Raw genomic sequence first — 20,371 nt, forward strand, 5'->3', positions numbered from 1 at the left:
TTGGTCCCCCTTCCCATGGGCTCACCACCTGTGCGAGGGGCCAAAGGGGTCGAGTGCAGTGTGAGCTGGGCGGTGGCCAAAGGCAGGGACCTTGGCGGTCTGATCCCCGGCTGCAGAAGCTAGCTCTTGGGACATGGAATATCACCTCTCTGGCTGGAAAGGAGCCCGAGCTGGTGTGCGAGGCAGAAAAATTCTGACTAGATATAGTCGGACTAGCCTCCACGCACAGTTTGGGTTCCGGTAGAAGCCCTCTCGAGAGGGGCTAGACTCTCTTCCACTCTGGAGTTGCCCACGGTGAGATGTGTCGAGCAGATGTGGTGGGTATACTTATTGCCCCCCCGGCTGGGCGTCTGCACATTGGGGTTCACCCCGGTGAACGAGAGGGTAGCTTCCCTCCGCCTTCAGGTGGGGGGACGGGTCCTGACTGTTGTTTGTGTCTATGCCCACCCTTCTTGGAGTCCCTGGAGGAAGTGCTGGAGAGCGCTCCTTCTGGGGACTCCATCGTTCTACTGGGTGACTTCAATGCTCACGTGGGCAATGGCACCAGGACTTTGTAGTTGTGTCATCAGATTTGCGGCCGCATGTTTTGGACACTCGGGAGAAAAGAGGGGCGGAGCTGTCAACTGATCACCACCTGTTGGTGGGTTGGCTCCGATGGTGGGGGAAGATGCTGGTCCGACCTGGAAGACCCAAACACTCTGTGAGGGTCTGCTGGGAACGTCTGGCAGAATCTCCTGTCAGGAAGAGCTTCAACTCCCACCTCCGGCAGAGCTTTTCCCACGTCCCGGGGGAGGCGGGGGTCATTGAATTTATATAACTCGACCTCTACGTTTTAAGCTTGATGAGCCAAAATATCAGATCTTGCTCTTGTTTCCTACCGTTTTAGCCTATTTGTTTTATCCAAATCTGTTCAATCTCTGATTATAATCTGTAGCCCTACGTATTTTTCAAATTTTTATTTATTTATTTATCAAATCTCCTCAGTTCTGTCAAACTCAGTGCACAATGAACCTCCCTTCCACTTTGAACCAAGCTTCACCAAATTTGGGAACGCCGTAGCAAGGAGTGCGATTTGGTTGTCGGACACTCCAAGTCCATATCTTTTTGCCGCACTTCACCCTCTCAAGTTGGTGTTCTTTTGTTGTTGCTTCAGAGCGACCCCATCCATCACTCTTGAATGAGTCCATTGTTCAAATGAGTCAATTTTCATCATTGTGAGTTCCTCCGCTTTTCACTGTCTTTTCTCGTCCCCGAGGATGTTGTCTGTCCTCCGGAGTGTACTTGTCCTCCTCCAAGCACAACAGCAGTCTTTTCTTGTCCTTCGTCAAAGGTCAAAGGTGCTTCAGAGCCAGGCACCATTTTGTAGTTGTTCACGGCTGCAGGCGAAGTCTCGGATTGGGTTTCAGGGACTCTGACACTGAGAATGACAGGCTGGGACATCAAACTTGTAAGACTATTTCCAAATGTAGCTGCTTCCATCAATTTGCTGGTAACGTTTATTTACCAAACTTCAAATTCTCCTAATAACAGCGGTCTCGGTTTTATATCGTAAATCCTGCAACTCATCCTATTTTTGAGCTACATTTTATCTATAGTTCCAATTTAATCGGACAGTATGTTGTCTTCAGTATCATTATTGAAAATCAACTCATCGAGGTCTGCTTTCCACATCAAGCCCTGATCTGTATGTCTTGACCTCTCACATGTTATTGTCATGCTTGCTCAAAAATGTGACTTAGAGTATGGTGCTGTGAATTCTCAATCTCCCCAATGAAATTGGATCCCACCTCGTAGTTCTTATCGTTCTCATGTTCCTGTTAGCCTGCAATTGTCCAAATCAAAAATGTTTTCTTTTAACTGTCTTTCTTTTGAACCTCTAAATCTCTCGTGTTGCTAACCTATCTACACCAGAACAAAAAAATTACCACAATATAACACCAAATGTATTCGAAAATTCATTGTCATAACGTGTTGTATTATTACTATCTTCCACTATCTGTCCTACTCACTCCCCCCTTTTTGAGGCTTGGCAACGCCCATGCCTCACACCTTGACAAACTTTTTGGGAGAATGCGTTCTTTACTACATACGATTCCATCATCATTTAAGTTGACTTTCTTTCCAAAACGCTTCTCAATTTCTCAGTTCACACATCTTCTGCATGTGTTACTGGTTCTCCAGTTTTTTTTCTTCTAGTTAATTATCAATCCAAAAGCTATGTGTTTCTTTCTAACATTCAACCTGCTCAAAATCACTCTTTCATCGAAGTCGCTCTACTAATTTTCTATAGTAGTCGCCAACGACTTCAACCATTCAACCTGTAATTTCTTTTCATTCAGGCTATCATTCATCAATGTTCATTTGCATCTCACACGCAGTCTCCAAAAAGGAGTCTTTCTATCACATTGGTCCCAATTCATCCAAGCTCACCACACAACATTCATATATCATTTTCAACTCAGGTTTCCTGGTAGAACAATCCACCAATTCAAAAAAACTTAACTAAAACAAACAATTGGCAAATTAATCTGAATTTCTTTTCTTTGTTTTTAAATTTGAAGAACTCAATCTCTCAGATTTAGCTTGCATTTAAAAGTTTGCATAATCTTATAACACAACCAATCAATTATTCCTATTAAATGTAGCATTGCAAAATCTTAAATTCACAATTTAGCTTCTCCCAATTCCTGAAAGCATGTTCTGTTGTTTTGTTAACTCCGAATTTCTCATGAGGGCTTGACACTAACATGCACTAGTGTGGATTAGTTTCTGTTCGCAAACAGATTTCTCTCTTTTTCTTTCATTTTTATCTGTCAAAATTGTTTCTGTTCTGCGGTGTAAATTGAATAGACCACAGTCTAGCAAATTTTTTTATACTAAAACTTTAGCCAATGTTCATCATTTTAACATATACGCACACACATGCACAGCTCTCGCATGCAAAAGGTAGTTCCCAGCACCAATGATTCGTCACAGCCTGGCCATTTCCTGTGGTCGATCATGAGCTGGTCCCTCCCATGCACACGAGGACAGCACATTCTACTTTTATTTATTTATCTTCTAGAAGCAAGTTGCATTTCTTTACCACTTGATTTGCATATTTTAACTTCAGTGTAACACAATTTGATCCCTATTCATTTGTAATTGGGCCTACAAACAGCATTGTCATACTTCTTGTGTGGACAGGGGCTCTAACAATCTAAAACGATTTTTGATAACCTGACAATGACATGTTTTGCTGTCATATGGGAGAGGTTTCAGATCTTTTAAATTTCGATACATGATTTGCATAGGACCGGAAACTCCTCTTGCCCCTTGCTTGAGCCGCGGCTTGAGCTGCGGCCTTGCACCTGCTCACAGGGGCCTTATTGTCTCCTGGTCTGACAAACACTTGTGACCGCATCAGTTTTCATCTTTCTAGCTTTTGTCTCTAGAATTCGTTCTCATCTCTTTGTGAAGATTTCAACCACACTCTAGCACTTCTACCACTTCAGCATGTATTCCATACAATTAAGAAATCTACTTGCCATGAACTTCTCGTTTTAAAGAAGAGCAGAGCAAGAGATTTACCGTTCTTTTTTCCCATCTTAATTTCAGTAGTTTAAGGTTTTACATTTTTTTTTCAATTTTTTTTCTTTGAGGATCCTCAATGCAGGTTTAAATTGACCTTTCGACAGATTACTAGCCTGTTTTATTGCCGTGGATCAACGCTAGAACTGCTTCTTAGTCAATTTATCCTACCAGTCACACACTCAATCACGCAAGTTATCCCTGCCTACGCGAAGTCCTCCTTTTAAAAAAAAAAGGAGCTGCTTCATCCAGTGAGGGGACTCTACAACACCCCCCACCTTCCCTGGGAACTAAAGACAAAAGTCCTTGTCCCCAGCCCTGCCAACGCGAAGTCCTCCTTTTTTTTTAAAAAAAGGAGCTGCTTCATCCAGTGAGGGGACTCTACAACACCCCCCACCTTCCCTGGGAACTAAAGACAAAAGTCCTTGTCCCCAGCCCTGCCAACGCGAGGTTGTACTCCCTAGAACAGTGGTCGTCAAATAATGATTCACGGAGGTACTGAGATTTTAAAACAGTTTGAGAACCACTGCTCCAAAAGAGACACCTCATCCAGAGGGGGACTCTACAACACCCCCTCCTTCCACAAAACTTATTCCTGTGCACTTCTTCCTTTTTACGCGTTTCACAAGCAACAACACAATCACACAACTTCAGGCCTTTAACTTACTTGTCCCCTGGTTCGTTGCACTGCCGGGTCCCGTCAATCCGCCTCTGTCAGACGAAGGCAGACCTAAGATGCTGGCCCAGCGAAGAATTCTCTTCCCAGGACTTTCTCTTCCAGGTCCTCCTAATGGACGCTGGCTTGTCGACAATGCAGCACGTCCTCCTTCGCCGGTCAGATGGTGGGTATGAGGATCCCGGGTTTCGGCACCAAAATGTTAGAGATTTGCTCACTCCAACTTATTTTGCAAGAACCACACAGGAGACAAGGCAAGTTCTTTTAGACACCTGCAGGTGGAGAGATCACTCGCTTCAGGAATGAAATCTGCCCTCCTTCCTGCACGTGGATATTTATTAAGAGAAACAGAGTGGGGATATGGGTAGGCTGGCTAAAGCCCTTGTCCTCTAGTCTAAACATGTCAGGGGATGTTTTACGACCTTGAGATAAGGAGGACAAGGTAAGGTATTTATTACCTGTTGCATTCCAACATAATCCTACGATAAAGATAACCTGGAAAACCCTAACACTAGTGCTGTGTTGCATTGGTGTGTGCATGAGGAGGCGGAGCTTCGCTACCGCCAGCTGACGCAAGAATATCAAGCGCTGCAACGAGCCTACGCGCTTCTCGCCCAGACCAGCGGAGGGGACTACGACGCCGAGAAGGAGATCAAGGTGGCGCCCCTTCCCGCAACCCCCGGCCGGGTCGCAGCCTCCCCGTTCTCACCCAGCCTCGGGTGTTCTCTGGTCTGAAAGGAGGAGGAGGAGCCTCCCTCCTCCTCCTTTCAGACCAGAGAAAAGCTGATGGTAGAAATGGGTCACTATCAAAGCAGAGTAGCAGATCTGGAGTCAGCGCTGAAGCAACAAGGACAGGTAAGCTCATCAATGAGCACACCTTTTTCTCAGACAAAATAGCTACATTCTTCAGTCACTCATTCGTCTGGCATTACTGGACCAACCCCCCCCTGAACGTGGCTGGGAAAATGCGGAGAAAAGCAAATGTCATTTTCCAGTCAAACAAAGAATTTGTGGATGAAAATGACACAACATTCCAAAGCTGTCCACGCGTTTGTCTCTTCTAGAATGTCAAGTGGGTGGAGGAGAAGCAGCTGCTGCGTCAGAGCAATCAGCAGTTGGCCGAAAAGGTGACGGAAAGAAAGGCGCTGGGCGGAGTCGCTTGGCGTCACACCCGTCGGGAAGCCCCGCAGATGAGGTCTGACTGTCTTTTCAGGTCAGGCGGATGGAGGCGGAAGAAGCGCGTCTGAAAGAGCACATCCAGGATATCCGAGACCAAAACGAACTGCTTGAGTTCCGCATCCTGGAGCTGGAGGTGGGAAGACTCGCACAAGCGTGTTGAGGCCAGAGATGTGACAGACGGACGGACGGACGGATGCATGCCTCTGCCTTTCAGGAGAGGGAATGGCGCTCCCCCGTCTTGAAGTTTCTGCAAGTCCGTTTCCCAGACAGCCTCAGCCCTTTGCAGATCTACTGCGAGGCCGAGGGCGTGAGCGTACGTAAGGCGTCCCTCGCAACCCTAACCTTAACCCGAGGTCCCAGAACACCTTACATTGCTCCTTGCGCCTTTCCCCCGGACATCGTCATCAGTGATCTGATGAAGAAGCTGGACATCCTGGGCGATAACGCCGTAAGTGTATGTCGAACTCCTTATGTTCGCACTCCACGAGACTCGGCGGCTCAAATGTGACTTTTGGAAGGCTTTGCGCTGAAAGAACCTTGTTGACGCTGTGCCTTTGGGCTCTTGCAGAATCTCACCAACGAGGAGCAGGTGGTCGTGATTCACGCCAGGACCCTTCTCACCCTAGCCGAGAAGGTAACGGGCACGTCCACGCACGCTCTCGCATTCTGCTTATGTGACAGCAGCCTTTCCTCAGTGGTTAGAATACATCAAAGTGACCAAGTCAGCACTTCAACAGTAGATGTTGGACATTGAAAGTGAGAAGGTAGACAGACACGCGACATCAGCCAAGGGGAACTCCGGCAATGTGCCCCAACAATTCTGACCTTGAGCTGTGCTAGGATATGTTCTGTAAGCAGAAGGGCTACCTGGATGAAGAGTTGGACTTCAGGAAGCGTTCCATGGACCAGGCTCATAAGGTAAGCCGCCCTCAAATCTCCCGCCGGACCACTGATGGACGAGGATTGCGGCCCAGAGGATCCTGGAGCTGGAGGCCATATTGTACGAGGCGCTACCGCAGCGGGACTGGCCCGCCACGGACGGCGAAAAAGCCAGCCACGCTGGCGTGAATGAAGTGCTGACGGCGGATCAGAGAGAAGAGCTTAGAAGCGCGGTGGACCAATGGAAGCGAGCCCTGATGTGCGAGTTAAGGGAGCGCGACGCTTGCATCCTCCAAGAGAGAATGGATCTGCTGCACAGCACGCAACAGGTAAGGGCCCAAAGCCAGCCCGGCACTTACTTGCACGCTTACTGGCTTTTGAAGGCCGCTTTCCATTTCTCCGTCCTAGAGGAACAAAGAGCTGAAAGAATTCATCGAAGCTCAGAAGAGACAAATCAAACAATTGGAGGAGAAGTTTCTGTTTCTCTTTCTATTCTTCCCCTTGGCCTTCATTCTGTGGCCCTAACACCAGCTGGTGAGTGAGCTCCAGCGGCACCGCACTCGACACTTCCGATACACCGCCAGCCGGTCTCAGACGTTGGCAGACGCTCCGATGCCGACGTATACCCCCCGCCACAGTGACAGAGGCACCGCGTCACACCGGCGCTCATCCAATCAGAAGGCAGGAAAGGCAAATTCACATGCAGGGCACTCTTGAACCAGAAGAGAGCACCACAAAAAACGGTTGTTGCCCCAAACGCGCACTAAAAAGGGTCAGAATAACAAGAGTCCCACCGGCCAGCCGGGGCCACCCGTCCATCCATTTCTTCAGGGGGGAAAAAAATTGGAGTCACCGGTGAGTACATTTTGCATTTAGCTCTGCTTTTCTGCTTCTGTCTTCAAGTGTGTGGCATCCTGCGACCAAAGATTCAGCCAACCCCAAAGCGGTTGACCTCAACGTCCCACCACCATGCCGACCAGAGCAGGTGACGTGATGCTTTGGACATCCTTCCGTCTCAGATGCCCAAAAGTACTCTTTGCCACATCTGCGGCAATACGGTGTCTTTTCAAAGGTGCAAATAAATCCAGCGTGGGCGGAACACGCACGTCTTCGTTTTTTCCCGCTTTGTTTGTGGGGGGGGGGGGGGGGGGGGGGGGGTTGTGCGTGTTGGCTTCACTTGAGTTCAATTTGGTATTTTGGTCAAAAGCGCATGTGGTGAAATTCCACAAAGTAGGATGGGCAAACACATTCCAGTAAACTATTAGTGTCAATTGGGCTCTCGAAATGGCAGGGAAAAGATGCACAGCAAAACGGAAATATGTAGATGAACACAGGACGTTTTTATCAGAGTGGGAAAGTTTCTATTTTTTGTTGAACGTGATGGCAAACCATTCTGCCTGATATGTCAGACCTCAGCGCATTTCAAAGATTCAAATCTTCAGCGCCATGCACTTCAGCTCACTCCATGGCTAACATTGATCAGGCGTCGAACCCGCAACATCATGCTTAAGAGGTGGACATGCTAACCAGTGCGCCATTATGTCAACGCATAATAACTAAGTCTACTGATCAAAACAGCGGTTACTATATGACGTCGCTACGTCGTGGTCAAGTGACGCAGACAAGACATCAATGGACGGACCTTCCTCCGAAATTAGAATCCGTGGGCAGAGTTAACTTGTTTAAAAGGGAGTGGGCAGAAGAAATATTTAATTTATTTAAATCTATTTTGAGTGCACACCATTATGCCAATGCATAACAACTGTAAATCTACTAAATGGAATGTCTGCTGTACGCGCACTTGCTCCTTTTTTTTCTGCTCCTCTTACTTATTTATTTATTGTTGTGTTATTTATTCATTATTTATTCAGCACGCTTTTGTTATACTTGTTTACTTGTTTGTCTGTTGTGAGCCATGTCTTGTCACCGTGGGATAGGGGGGAACGAAATTTCGGTTTCTTTATGTGTCTTTGGCATGTGGAGAAATTGACAATAAAGCTGACTTTGACTTTGACTTTGAAAACAAAACAGCGGTTGCTATATGACATCTGCCACGTTGTGGTCACGTGACAGACGTGACGTCGATGGGCGAAACTTCCGCCGGAATTCAAATCCGCGGGGAGAGTTAACTTGTTTAAAAGGGAGTGGGCAGAAGAATTATTTAATTTATTCAAATCCATTTGGAGTGTGCGCCATTATGTCAATGCATAACAACTGTAAGTCTACTAAACAAAACAGCGGTTGCTATATGACGTCTGCCACGTCGTGGTCACGTGACGCGGATGTGACGTCGACGCCTACTTTACATCCCACCGATCACAGGAGCCCTCGGCTGCATAACCGCGCCCCCTTCCCAACCAATCGGATTTGCTATACGCGAAAACGACGCCAATGGGCGGGCTCTTCCGCCAGAATTTAAATCCGTGGGCGTGGCTCGCAACAGGAAGTAGGAAAATGTTGACAAAGACACAGCGGATGGTAACATACGACTAACGAGAGAAATATTTTTATTTTCTGCTTGCAACTGGACCGTCCAGAGTGTACACGGTAAGTACAACTCATCGTTTTTAAAAAGAAGTACTTTTGTTGCCCTGAAAAGCGAGTGAGTGTGGCGTTTGGGGGGAACGTCGAATTTCGACGATTATTTCGACTGGTCAACGGTTGTAAATGATTGCGTTGATTAAAAACTTTATTTAACTCTACTCTTAACTTTGCCGTTTCAGATATGCGGGTATTACACCGCGGAAATGACGTCAATAGGCTGAACTGTCACCAAAATTCAAATCTGTGGGCGCAATGGCCTTGAGCGAGACAACGGATACAAACACGACGACTATCAACAGAAATATCTTTATTTTCTGCTTGCAAGTGGACCGTCTAGAGCACATATGTCAGAGTCAAGGCCCGCGGGCCACATCCGGCCCGCGAGAAGGTTTTGTACGGCCCCTGGGATGATCTTGATTTATTATTAGAACCGGCCCGCAGACCGCAGCAAGCCGGCAGCCCACAGATCTTTCACACGCACCAATACTATATTTTCCCACAATGCAACGCTGAAGCACCGAGCAGTAGGTTGCTTGATTTCAGTGTTTATTAGCAAAGCAGTCGTCAGCATAACTGTAAAATTAACCCTCAGATACCCATCATAAATGGCAAAAAGGAAGGTGGACAATGAGAACCGGGGGTTTCAAACAAGGTGGGAGTCGGAGTATATGTTCGCGGAGGTAGCTGGAAAATCTGTGTGTCTTCTGTGTGGAGAAAGTGTGGCGGTACTGAAAGAGTATTATCTGAGACATTATGAAACGAAACACGCGGACAAAAACAAGAATATAGACATGGAACAAAGGCTACAGAAGGCCGAGGAATTAAAACGAGGCCTCAAATCTCGACAGGCTCTGTTCTAAAAAGCCAAAACACAAGGCTAGGCTGCTGTCAAGGCCAGTTTTATTTTGGCAGAAGAGATCGCTAAATTAGCCCGGCCATTTAAGGAGGGGGATTTCATCAAAAACTGTCTGATTAAAGTTTGTGTTTTTACTCAGTTCAAGTTTAAAAGTTAAAGTTTAATATTTTTTTCACTGCATGTTACTTATCCTTGAGGAAAGTGTTGTTTTTGATTAACAGATTTCTGCACTTTATTTTATTGTATTTCAATCCAATTATATTTTTAAAATATTTCAGTTGAGTGGATAATAGAAAATTGCTATTATTTTTTTCTTTGAAGTAAATTTAGCTCACTTTTGCTAAAATAGAAAATATAGGTTACTGGTGGTGCCTTGAATAATACAGGTTTCTTTCATTTAATGTTCATGTTATGGGGATTTTTATATAAAGGAAATTTGTCTTTTCTGTCTGTTGAAAAATAAAGATTATTGACAAAGCAATAAGAAAATATTGCTTTATTAATCTGATCATATTGGAATATATTTGTTAGGTTTTCAGTAGGTTCAATTAGGTTCACTGGACTACATGCGTCATTTAAAAAAAAAATTCAATGAACATTCGATCAGTCCGGCCCTCGGCTTGTAGCTAAATTTTTTATTGGGCCCTCCGTCCATTTGACTTTGACACCCCTGGTCTAGAGCGTACACGGTAAGTACAACTCATTGTGTTTAAAAATATTTACGTTTGTGTAGTTTGCGTTGCGTTACATCTGTGAATGTTGGTTGAGGCTAAATGTTAATGTTCAATTTCCTTCCTTTAGGTTCCACGGTGTTTGTTGGCTGTAAGTTTTCCACTGCAAGAAGAGGCTCGTATCATTGACCAGGAGCGAGCTACAAGTATCATTGACCAGGAGCGAGCTACAATGGTGAGTAGCCATAACATTCATGTTAAACACTTCCTATTTCATGTCTAACAGTACTTGATTTAACAAATAACCATAAATAAATACAGTGTGGGCACTGAAGTTAACATATGTGATTATACTGCCTAATCCGTCACCGAGTATATTGTTGCAAAGTAATAAAAGATCCAAAGTTGTAATTCAGAATAGTTTTCAAAAGAAGGCCATTAGAATTATATACAAGTCTGATTACCCTGAACAAAATAACAAGCTATTAATTAAATCACAAATACTTCAACTCAAAGATTTGGTAGATTATCAGACAAATAATGTCTAACAGTAATTGATTTAACACATCACGATAAGTAGATTGAGTGTGGGCACTCTCAAGTTAACATATGTGATTATACTGCCTAATCTGTTACAGAGTATGTTGTTGCCAAGTAATGTAGAATAGATCCAAAGTAGTAATCCAGAATAGTTTTGAAAAGGCCATTAGAATAATAAACAAATCTGATTACCTTGAACATAGTAACAAGCTAAGTGTTTAATATGTCCTATGAAGTCAAAATTGGGCACCATCATGTGGTGAAATTTGGAATTGCATCACATCCAATTTTGCCTGGGAACAAACAGATTAAATAAATCTTAGTTTTGAATAAGCCACTCCTTCTCAAACAAGTAAACTCTGCCCATTTTGCGCAGTAGATGTTCTGTTAATATCTAGTATTTATACAAAGTCATAATTTAAATTGCTTTCAACCTTCATTCATCGGTTCAACCAACATTACTCGCTCTTATTACCAATTTGTATCGATTTAACTAAGCGTTTAATACTTCCTATCAGGTCTCAAGTCAAGATTTGGCAAAATACAATTTCAGCAAATCCAATTTTGCCAGGGAACAAAAATAGATTAAATAAACTAAATAAGTCTTCTTCCCATTAAATACATCAGAAAAGTTTGTCTTGTAACCAGTCCTCTTCAAACAAGTAAAGTCTGCCCATTTTGTGCCGTAGATTTTGTGTCTATGCCTAGTATTTATAAAAAATCATAATTTAAACGACTTCTTTCCTTCATTCACTTTGGAAATTTGGAATTGCAGCAAATCGAATTTTGCCAGGGAACAAAAATAGATCAATTAAACTAAATAAGTCTTCTTCCCATTGAATAAATTAAAGAAGTCTGTCTTGTAACCAGTCATTTTCAAACAAGTAAAGTCTGCCCATTTTGTGCCGTAGATTTTGTGTTTATGCCTAGTATTTATACAAAATCATAATTTAAAGGATTTCATTCCTTCATTCACTTTGGAAATTTGGAATTGCAGCACATCAAATTTTGCCTGGGAAGAAAAGTAGATTAAATAAATTTAATAAGTCTTACTACTTCCCATTAAATAAATTAAATACGTCTTACTTGTTCCCACTCCTTTTCAAAAAAGTAGTTTAAAACGAGGGCCCTTCACTCAACCTTTAACCCTATTTATTCACCTTCTAGGCTAAGTGTTAAAGGCTAAATGTTAAAGGCTAAGTGTTAGAGGCTAAGTGCCAGAGGCTAGGCGCCAGAGGCGAGTTTTTGTGGGCTGAAGTTTTAGTAGGGTTAGTGTGAATACAATCCAAAAGAATACAACAGAATACAATACAATAGAATATAATACATAGATTAAATTCAATAGCTCTTACTACTTCCCATTAAATAAATTAAATACGTCTTACTTGTTCCCAATCCTTTTCAAAAAAGTTGTTTAAAACGAGGGCCCTTCACTCAACCTTTAACCTCAACCCCGCACGTCACATTGTGTTGTATCTGTGAATGTTGGTTGTGGCCAAATGATAGTTTTCTTTCATTCGTTTAGGTTCCACGGTGTTTGTTGGCTATATGTTTTCCACTGTCAGAAGGATGAAAATACAAAGTACAACGCTTGGACGTGGGCAAAGACGTCACCGGTGAGTCCTTCCTGTTAAGGATCGGACAGTACAGCCAAGTGCGGGACGACGGACTTTATTGGAAGGGGATGAGGGGAACAGCCGGCGCTGGAGCGGCGATCGGGCTGGAGAGGACAAACGGTTCTGCGGGGGTTTCGAATAGTCAAGCGAGTCAAGTTTCTCCGGGACTGATGAGCGAAGCAGCATCAAGGGACAGACTGGCACTCGGTTCTGCGCTTGCGGCGCTGATATAGCGCTGTCCATGAATCCGTGGCAGGTGACGGTGATTCCACTGACAGGGGGGGGCGTGGTCCCGTCGCAGGTGGCACCAGCACGTGACAGAACCCCCCCCACAAGGGACGGCTCCCGACGTCCCCAGGAACCGAAAACAACAAAACAACAAAAAAAAAAAAAAAAGGAAGGCAATACCCCGGGCGGCCAGGTGGAGGGGTCAGCACACCGCTGAAACGTCCGACATCTCGCCAGACGCAGGCTCGACGGGCGCGGGGGCAGAAGAACCCGGTACCGGTGGGCAAGACCTCCCCGGACCCTCACCCCTGGTCCCCTCGTCCCTCCTCGGGCGCCCGCGCCGAGGACCCGGTTGGTCCGGATGACAGCGATGGAACTCCGTGATGAGCGAACGGTCGAGTATCCAGCGGCTCGGAACCCAGGAGCGGTGCGCGTCGTCATAACCCTCCCAGTCCATGAGATATTGTAGGCCCCGACCACGCCGCCGCGATCGGAGCAGGGAGCGGACAGCGTAAGCCGGGCCCCCATCGACGAGCTGGGGCGGCGGCGGCGGAACGGGCGCCGGCGCCAACGCGCTCTCATGGATGGGCCGCACACGGGACACGTGGAACGTGGGATGAACCTTCATGGAGTCTGGAAGGAGCAGACGGACTGCGGCCGGGCCAATCACCTTCTGGATAGGGAACGGTCCAACAAAGCGGGGCGCCAGTTTGCGGGATCCCGCTCGCAGCGGCAAATCCCGCGTCGAGAGCCACACACGCTGCCCCACTCTGTACTCCGGAGCCGGCGTCCGGTGCTTGTTCGCCTGGCGGGCGTAGCCTGAAACAGAGCGGAGAAGAGTGACCCGGCCCCTCGCCCAGGCACGATGACAACGGCGGACACAAGCCTGGGCCGACGGGCACGCCGCACCACGCTCCTGGTGGGCGAACAAGGGTTGCTGGTACCCGAAGACGCAGTGGAAAGGCGAAAGTCCCGTGGCCGAGGTGGGAAGGGAATTGTGAGCATACTCTACCCAGGAAAGCTGTTGAACCCACCCGCGCTGGTCCCCGGCGGCCATGCATCGGAGAGCCCTGCCCAGTTCCTGGTTCAGGCGCTCCGCTTGACCGTTGGACTGAGGGTGAAACCCCGAGGAGAGGCTGGCCGTGGCGTCGAGGAGTCGGCAGAACTCCATCCAGAAGGTGGACGCGAATTGAGGTCCTCGGTCTGACACGATGTCTTGTGGAAGACCGTGGTGACGAAACACCTCCCGCACCATGATGGACGCCGTCTGCTTCGCAGATGGGAGCTTAGGCAGAGGGATGAAATGCGTCATCTTGCTAAAACGGTCTACCACCGTGAGGACCACCGTGTTTCCCTCTGAGGGGGGGAGGCCTGTGACAAAGTCAATTGACAGGTGAGACCAGGGACGCTGGCGAACCGGCAAGGGTTGAAGCAGCCCGGCCGGAGGACGAGTAGACGTCTTTTAGCGGTTACAGATTGAGCAGGCTCTGACGTAATCGCTGGTGTCCACTTGCCAGGTGGGCCACCAGAAACGCTGTGCCACCACGTACCTCGTGCGTGCAGCGCCGGGATGACAGGCCAGGCGTGAGTCGTGCGCCCATTGCAGCACGGCCAATCGCAGGCCTTCAGGGACGAACAGGCGACCCTCCGGGCAGTTGCTGGGGCCGGGTTGATCGCGTGATGCGGTTTCCACTTGGCGTTCGATCTCCCATGTGAGAGCCGCCACCCGAACCGAGCTCGGGAGGATAGTGGGAGGCGGACCCTGTCCCTCCTCCCCACCAGGAAACAAACGCGACAGGGCGTCCGCCTTCGCGTTACGGGAACCCGGTCTGTAGGAAAGAGAGAACTCAAACCGGTCAAAGAACAGAGCCCACCGTGCTTGTCTCGCGTTCAGTCTCTTGGCCGCTCTCAGATACTCCAAGTTGCGGTGGTCGGTCCAGACAATGAACGGAGTGGTGGCGCCCTCCAGCCAATGTCGCCACTCCTCCAAAGCAAACTTGACGGCGAGCAGCTCACGATTACCGATGTCATACTTCCTTTCTGAGGCTGACAAACGGCGAGAAAAGAAGGCACACGGATGGAGACGATCGTCTTGGCGGCTACGTTGAGACAACACCGCCTCGACACCCACGTCCGAGGCGTCCACTTCGACCACGAACTGTCTGTCGGGATCGGGAACTCTGAGGATGGGAGCGGATGTGAACCTCCTCTTAAGCTCCTGAAATGCCTGTTCCCCCCGTTCTGTCCATTTGTATGGGGAGGCGGGGCTGGTAAGGGCGGTGAGTGGCGCGGCCACCGTGCTGTATCCACGGATAAAACGTCGCTAAAAGTTCGCGAAACCTAAGAATTGTTGCAGCCGCTTGCGTGTCTCGGGAACAGGCCATGACGTGACCGCCTCCACCTTCCCAGGGTCCATTTCGATGGATCCCTCACGCACCACGTAGCTGAGGAATTTGACAGAGGAGGCGTGGAACTCGCACTTCTCTGCCTTCACGTAGAGCGAATTCTCTAGGAGGCGTCGCAGCACCGCCCAAACATGCTTGATGTGCTCAGGAAGCGAGCGGGAGAAGATGAGGATGTCGTCCAAATAAACGAACACAAATTTGTCCAGCATGTCTCGTAACACGTCGTTTATCAGGGACTGGAAAACTGCTGGGGCGTTGGTGAGCCCAAACGGAACCACCAAGTACTCGTAGTGTCCGCTCGGGGTGTTGAAAGCCGTCTTCCACTCGTCTCCCTCCCGGATGCGGATCAGGTGGTAGGCGTTGCGAAGATCCAGCTTTGTGAAGATGGTGGCACCCTGAAGGCTCTCAAAGGCGGAAGAAAGAAGAGGCAGAGGGTATCGGTTCTTTACGGTGATCTCGTTTATTCCCCGGTAGTCGATACACGGGCGGAGCGTGCCCTCCTTCTTCTTCACGAAGAAAAACCCCGCTCCCGCAGGTGAAGAGGACGGCCGTATGATACCGGCTGCCAGGGACTCCCGGATGTATTCCTCCATAGCCCGGCGCTCAGGAGCGGACAGGGAGTAGACGCGTCCCTTGGGAGGGAAGGTGCCGGGCAACAGGTCGATGGCGCAATCGTAGGACCGGTGTGGAGGAAGAGAAGCGGCCCTGGCTTTACTTAAAACCTCCTTGAGTTCGTGATAAACTGCTGGGACATTGGAGATGTCGGGACTGTACCTGGGCAGGGCTCTGCCGAGTGGGCTGGTGGCCGCCTTCAGGCACACTCGATGGCAGCGTTCGCTCCACTGCCGTACCACCCCCACCTCCCAGTCCAGCACCGGGTTGTGCTGCCGCAACCAAGGGTGCCCCAGGATGAGCTGCTGTCCTAGGAGGGAAAGAAGAAAAAAATGGATGGTCTCGTGGTGATTGCCGGAGAGCATTACCTTAACCGGTTCCGTCACGAAAGCCACCTCGCCAATCAGACGGCCATCAATGGCACGCGCGGGAATGGACGGGCTCAGCGGGAGGAAGCCGACACCCCACTGACGCGCCAGGCTAATGTCCATGATGTTCCCCTCCGCGCCGGAATCCACCAAGGCCGCCACGTTCTGGTCGCCCGCCGCAAGCTGGACACGTGCCTGTAGCGTGAGCGTGCTGGGACTGGGAGAGCCGGTGCTGGTCGAGCTCACGCGGATCCCCCGACGCCGCGTGAGCTCCGGCCTTTTAACGGGCACCCCGCCACCCGATGGCCCCCCTCCCCACAGTAAAAACACAAGCCCAGCGAAAGGCGTCGACGGTGCTCCTCCGAGGGAACCCGAGCCCCTCCCAGATCCATGGGCTCGGCGGGTGGTGTGGTTGACGGGTCCCCAGCAGACGGAGGAATGTGGCCACGCGGATTCCGCGGGGACCTCCTCTCCCGATCGCGCCGCCGCGTCCGGATCCGCCGGTCTACTCGGGCCGCCAAGTCCATCGCGCCCTTCAGGGTTCGCAGGCGATCGTAAGACACCAGTTCGTCTTTCATATACTCGGCGAGGCCGTTTAGGAATGTGCTAACGAGCGCTGGCACGTTCCATCCGTTGCTGCCGGCCAACGTCTGGAACTTAAGGGCGTACTCCGCGACCGATCGGCTACCTTGACGCAGCGTCGCCAGTTCCTCGGCGGCGTCTTCGGCGGCGGATCCCAGGTCGAACAGGCAGAGCAATTCCTCTGCGAAGGCGTCGAAGGAATCGCATGCCGGGGCCATCCTTTCATACTCTGCCAAACCCCATAGCCGCGCCTCGCTCGTGAGGTGGGTTAGAACGAACCCGACCTTGGCTGATTCTGACGCAAACGTGATGGGCTGGAGGCTGAACATTATGCGACAGTTGGTCACAAACGCCCTCACGTGCTTGGGATCGCCGTTGAACTTCTCGATGTTGCCGAGGCGGGGCTCCGGGACGTCCACGAGCCTCCTGGCCTCGGCAGACGGGCGGTGCTGGGGTGCTGTGACAGCCGGGGACGCAGCCACCGACAGTCTCTGGAGGGCTTGGGCCATCTCCTGCTGCTGCAGCTGTTGTTGCTGACCAACCTCGATCAGGTTCCGGATGTCGGCGGACAGGCTGCTGATGGCGGTCTCGGCTCGCTCCAGTCGGCTCAATGCCGTCTCGTCGTTCGCTGACTGCATAGTGTTGGCCAGTCTGTACTGTTAAGGATCGGACAGTACAGCCAAGTGCGTGACGACGGACTTTATTGGAAGGGGATGATGGGAACAGCCGGCGCTGGAGCGGCGATCGGGCTGGAGAGGACAAACGGTTCTGCGGGGGTTTCGAATAGTCAAGCGAGTCAAGTTTCTCCGGGACTGATGAGCGAAGCAGCATCAAGGGACAGACTGGCACTCGGTTCTGCGCTTGCGGCGCTGATATAGCGCTGTCCATGAACCCGTGGCAGGTGACGGTGATTCCACTGACAGGGGGGGCGTGGTCCCGTCGCAGGTGGCACCAGCACGTGACACTTGCTTCCTATTTATTTACCTTCTAGGTGCTAGAGGCTAAGTGTTAGAGGCTAAGTGTTAGAGGCTAAGTGTTAAAGGCAACACAATCCGAACAACACAACACAATACGAACAACTCAACACAATACGAACAACACAATATGAACAACACAACACAATACGAACAACACAACACAATACGAACAACACAACACAATATGAACAACACAACACAATACGAACAACACAACACATTACTAACAACACAACACAATACGGACAACACAACGATACTGCACTGAACAACATGATACCGCACTGAACAACATGATACCGCACTGAACAACACCATCCCGCACTGAACAACACCATGCCGCACTGAACAACACCATGCCGCACTGAATTACACCATGCCGCACTGAACTACACCATGCCGCACTTAACAACACCATGCCGCACTTAACAACACCATGCTGCACTGAACAACACCATGCCGCACTGAACAGCACCATGCCGCACTGAACAACACCATGCCGCACTGAACAACACCATGCCGCACTGAACTACACCATGCCTTACTGAACAACACCATGCTGCACTTAACAACACCATGCCGCACTGAACAACACCATGCAGCACTGAACTACACCATGCCGTACTGAACAACACGACGCCGCACTGAACAACACGACGCCGCACAGAACAACACGACGCCGCACAAACAGTTTTAGATAATATTATGTCGCAGTCATGTGACGCGGACATGACGTCAATAGGCGGAACTCACGGCAAAAGTATAATCCGTGGGCGTGACTTGCAACAGGAAGTAGGAAAGCGGCAATGCTGGCAAACAAGACACAGCGGTTAGTAACACGACGACTAACAAGACAAATATTTTTGTTTTCAGCTTGCAACTTGACCGTCTAGAGCGTACAGGTAATTACAACTCATTGTTTTGAAAAATATGTTTTTTTTGTGTAGCCCTGAAAAGCGAGGGAGTGTGGCGTTTGGGAGGAACGTCGAACTCGGCGTCTGCTTCCAGCCACAGACGCCAAATTTCGACGATTATTTCGACTGGTCAACGGTTGTAAATGATTGCGTTGATTAAAAACGTTAACTCTACTCTTAACTTTGCCGTTTCAGATATGCGGGTATTACACCGCGGAAATGACGTCAATAGGCTGAACGCTCGCCAAAATTCAAATCTGTGGGCGCAATGGCCTTGAGCGAGACAACAGATACAAACACGACGATTATCAACAGAAATATCTTTATTTTCTGCTTGCAAGTGGACCGTCTAGAGCGTACACGGTAAGTACAACTCATTGTGTTTAAAAATATTTACGTTTGTGAATGTTGGTTGAGGCTAAATGTTAATGTTTAATTTCATTCCTTTAGGTTCCATGGTGTTTGTTGGCTGTATGTTTTCCACTGCAAGAAGAGGCTCGTATCATTGACCAGCAGGAGCTACAATGGTGAGTACCCCTTTCGTCGTCCATTTATGTGAAACACTTCCTATTTCACGTCTAACAGTACTCGATTTAACAAATAACCATAAATAAATACAGTGTGGGCAGTCAAGTTAACATATGTGATTATCCTGCCTAATATGTTTATCACAAATATGTCACTAATCACTAAAATGTTTGTTTATCACAACACCTTTGGACCTTCAGCAATCGATTATTTCCCTTCATCTACATAGAGACAGAACGATGGTGTCATAAACATCTCATTCATTTCACCAAATAACTTCACGCAGGTGGATAACGGCCGTCTCGGTCACGCTATGTTGCGTGATGCAGTTTTGAAGAACTAAATGCATTTATTCAATGAATAAGTCAAGCTAGATCTATGTTTACGATGTTGTAAGTTACGGTACCGATTGAAGTTGAGTCCGAAGCCAGTGGAAAACAGCACTGCGTTTGTGCTCTCCAGGTACAAATGTTGTGATCTCTGACTGACGACCGGGCGAGACTCGAGTAAGAGGTGTCCAAACGAGCTCCGGCAGGGCGGGCCAAGGCGGAGTGAACGGGCGCCCTTCAGGCCGCCAATGACGAGCTGAGAGCCAAACTGATGGACGTCCAGTTAGAACTTCAGCAGGAGAAGAACAAGGTGAAAACCTCAACAGACAGACACTGCCTGCCTCCAGTGGCAGAGTTTACTTGTTTGAGAAGGAGTGGCTTATTCAAAACTAAGATTTATTTAATCTGTGTGTTCCCAGGCAAAATTGGATGTGATGCAATTCCAAATTTCACCACATGATGGTGCCCAATTTTGACTTCATAGGACATATTAAACACTTAGCTTGTTATTATGTTCAAGGTAATCATATTTGTTTATTATTCTAATGGCCTTTTCAAAACTATTCTGGATTACTACTTTGGATCTATTCTACATTACTCGGCAACAACATACTCTGTAACAGATTAGGCAGTATAATCACATATGTTAACTTGAGAGTGCCCACACTCAATCTACTTATCGTGATGTGTTAAATCAATTACTGTTAGACATTATTTGTCTGATAATCTACCAAATCTTTGAATTGAAGAATTTGTGATTTAATTAATGGCTTGCTATTATGTTCAGGGTAATCAGACTTGTATATAATTCTAATGGCCTTCTTTTGAAAACTATTCTGAATTACAACTTTGGATCTTATATTACTTTGCAACAATATACTCGGTGACAGATTAGGC

The 20,371-nt window shown here is 48.2% G+C and overlaps 1 long non-coding RNA gene across 1 annotated transcript; it reads left to right on the forward strand.

Annotated features, from left to right (window-relative positions):
- The first annotated feature begins 3,444 nt into the window (after nt 1-3,444).
- Nucleotides 3,445-5,559, forward strand: LOC137839586 (uncharacterized). Its single transcript, XR_011085703.1, has 3 exons — nt 3,445-5,101; nt 5,311-5,373; nt 5,460-5,559. It is a non-coding gene; the product is annotated as an uncharacterized lncRNA (long non-coding RNA).
- The last annotated feature ends 14,812 nt before the right edge of the window (nt 5,560-20,371 follow it).

The sequence above is a fragment of the Syngnathus scovelli genome, chromosome 18, assembly GCF_024217435.2.
Source record: "Syngnathus scovelli strain Florida chromosome 18, RoL_Ssco_1.2, whole genome shotgun sequence".
Lineage (NCBI taxonomy): Eukaryota > Metazoa > Chordata > Actinopteri > Syngnathiformes > Syngnathidae > Syngnathus > Syngnathus scovelli.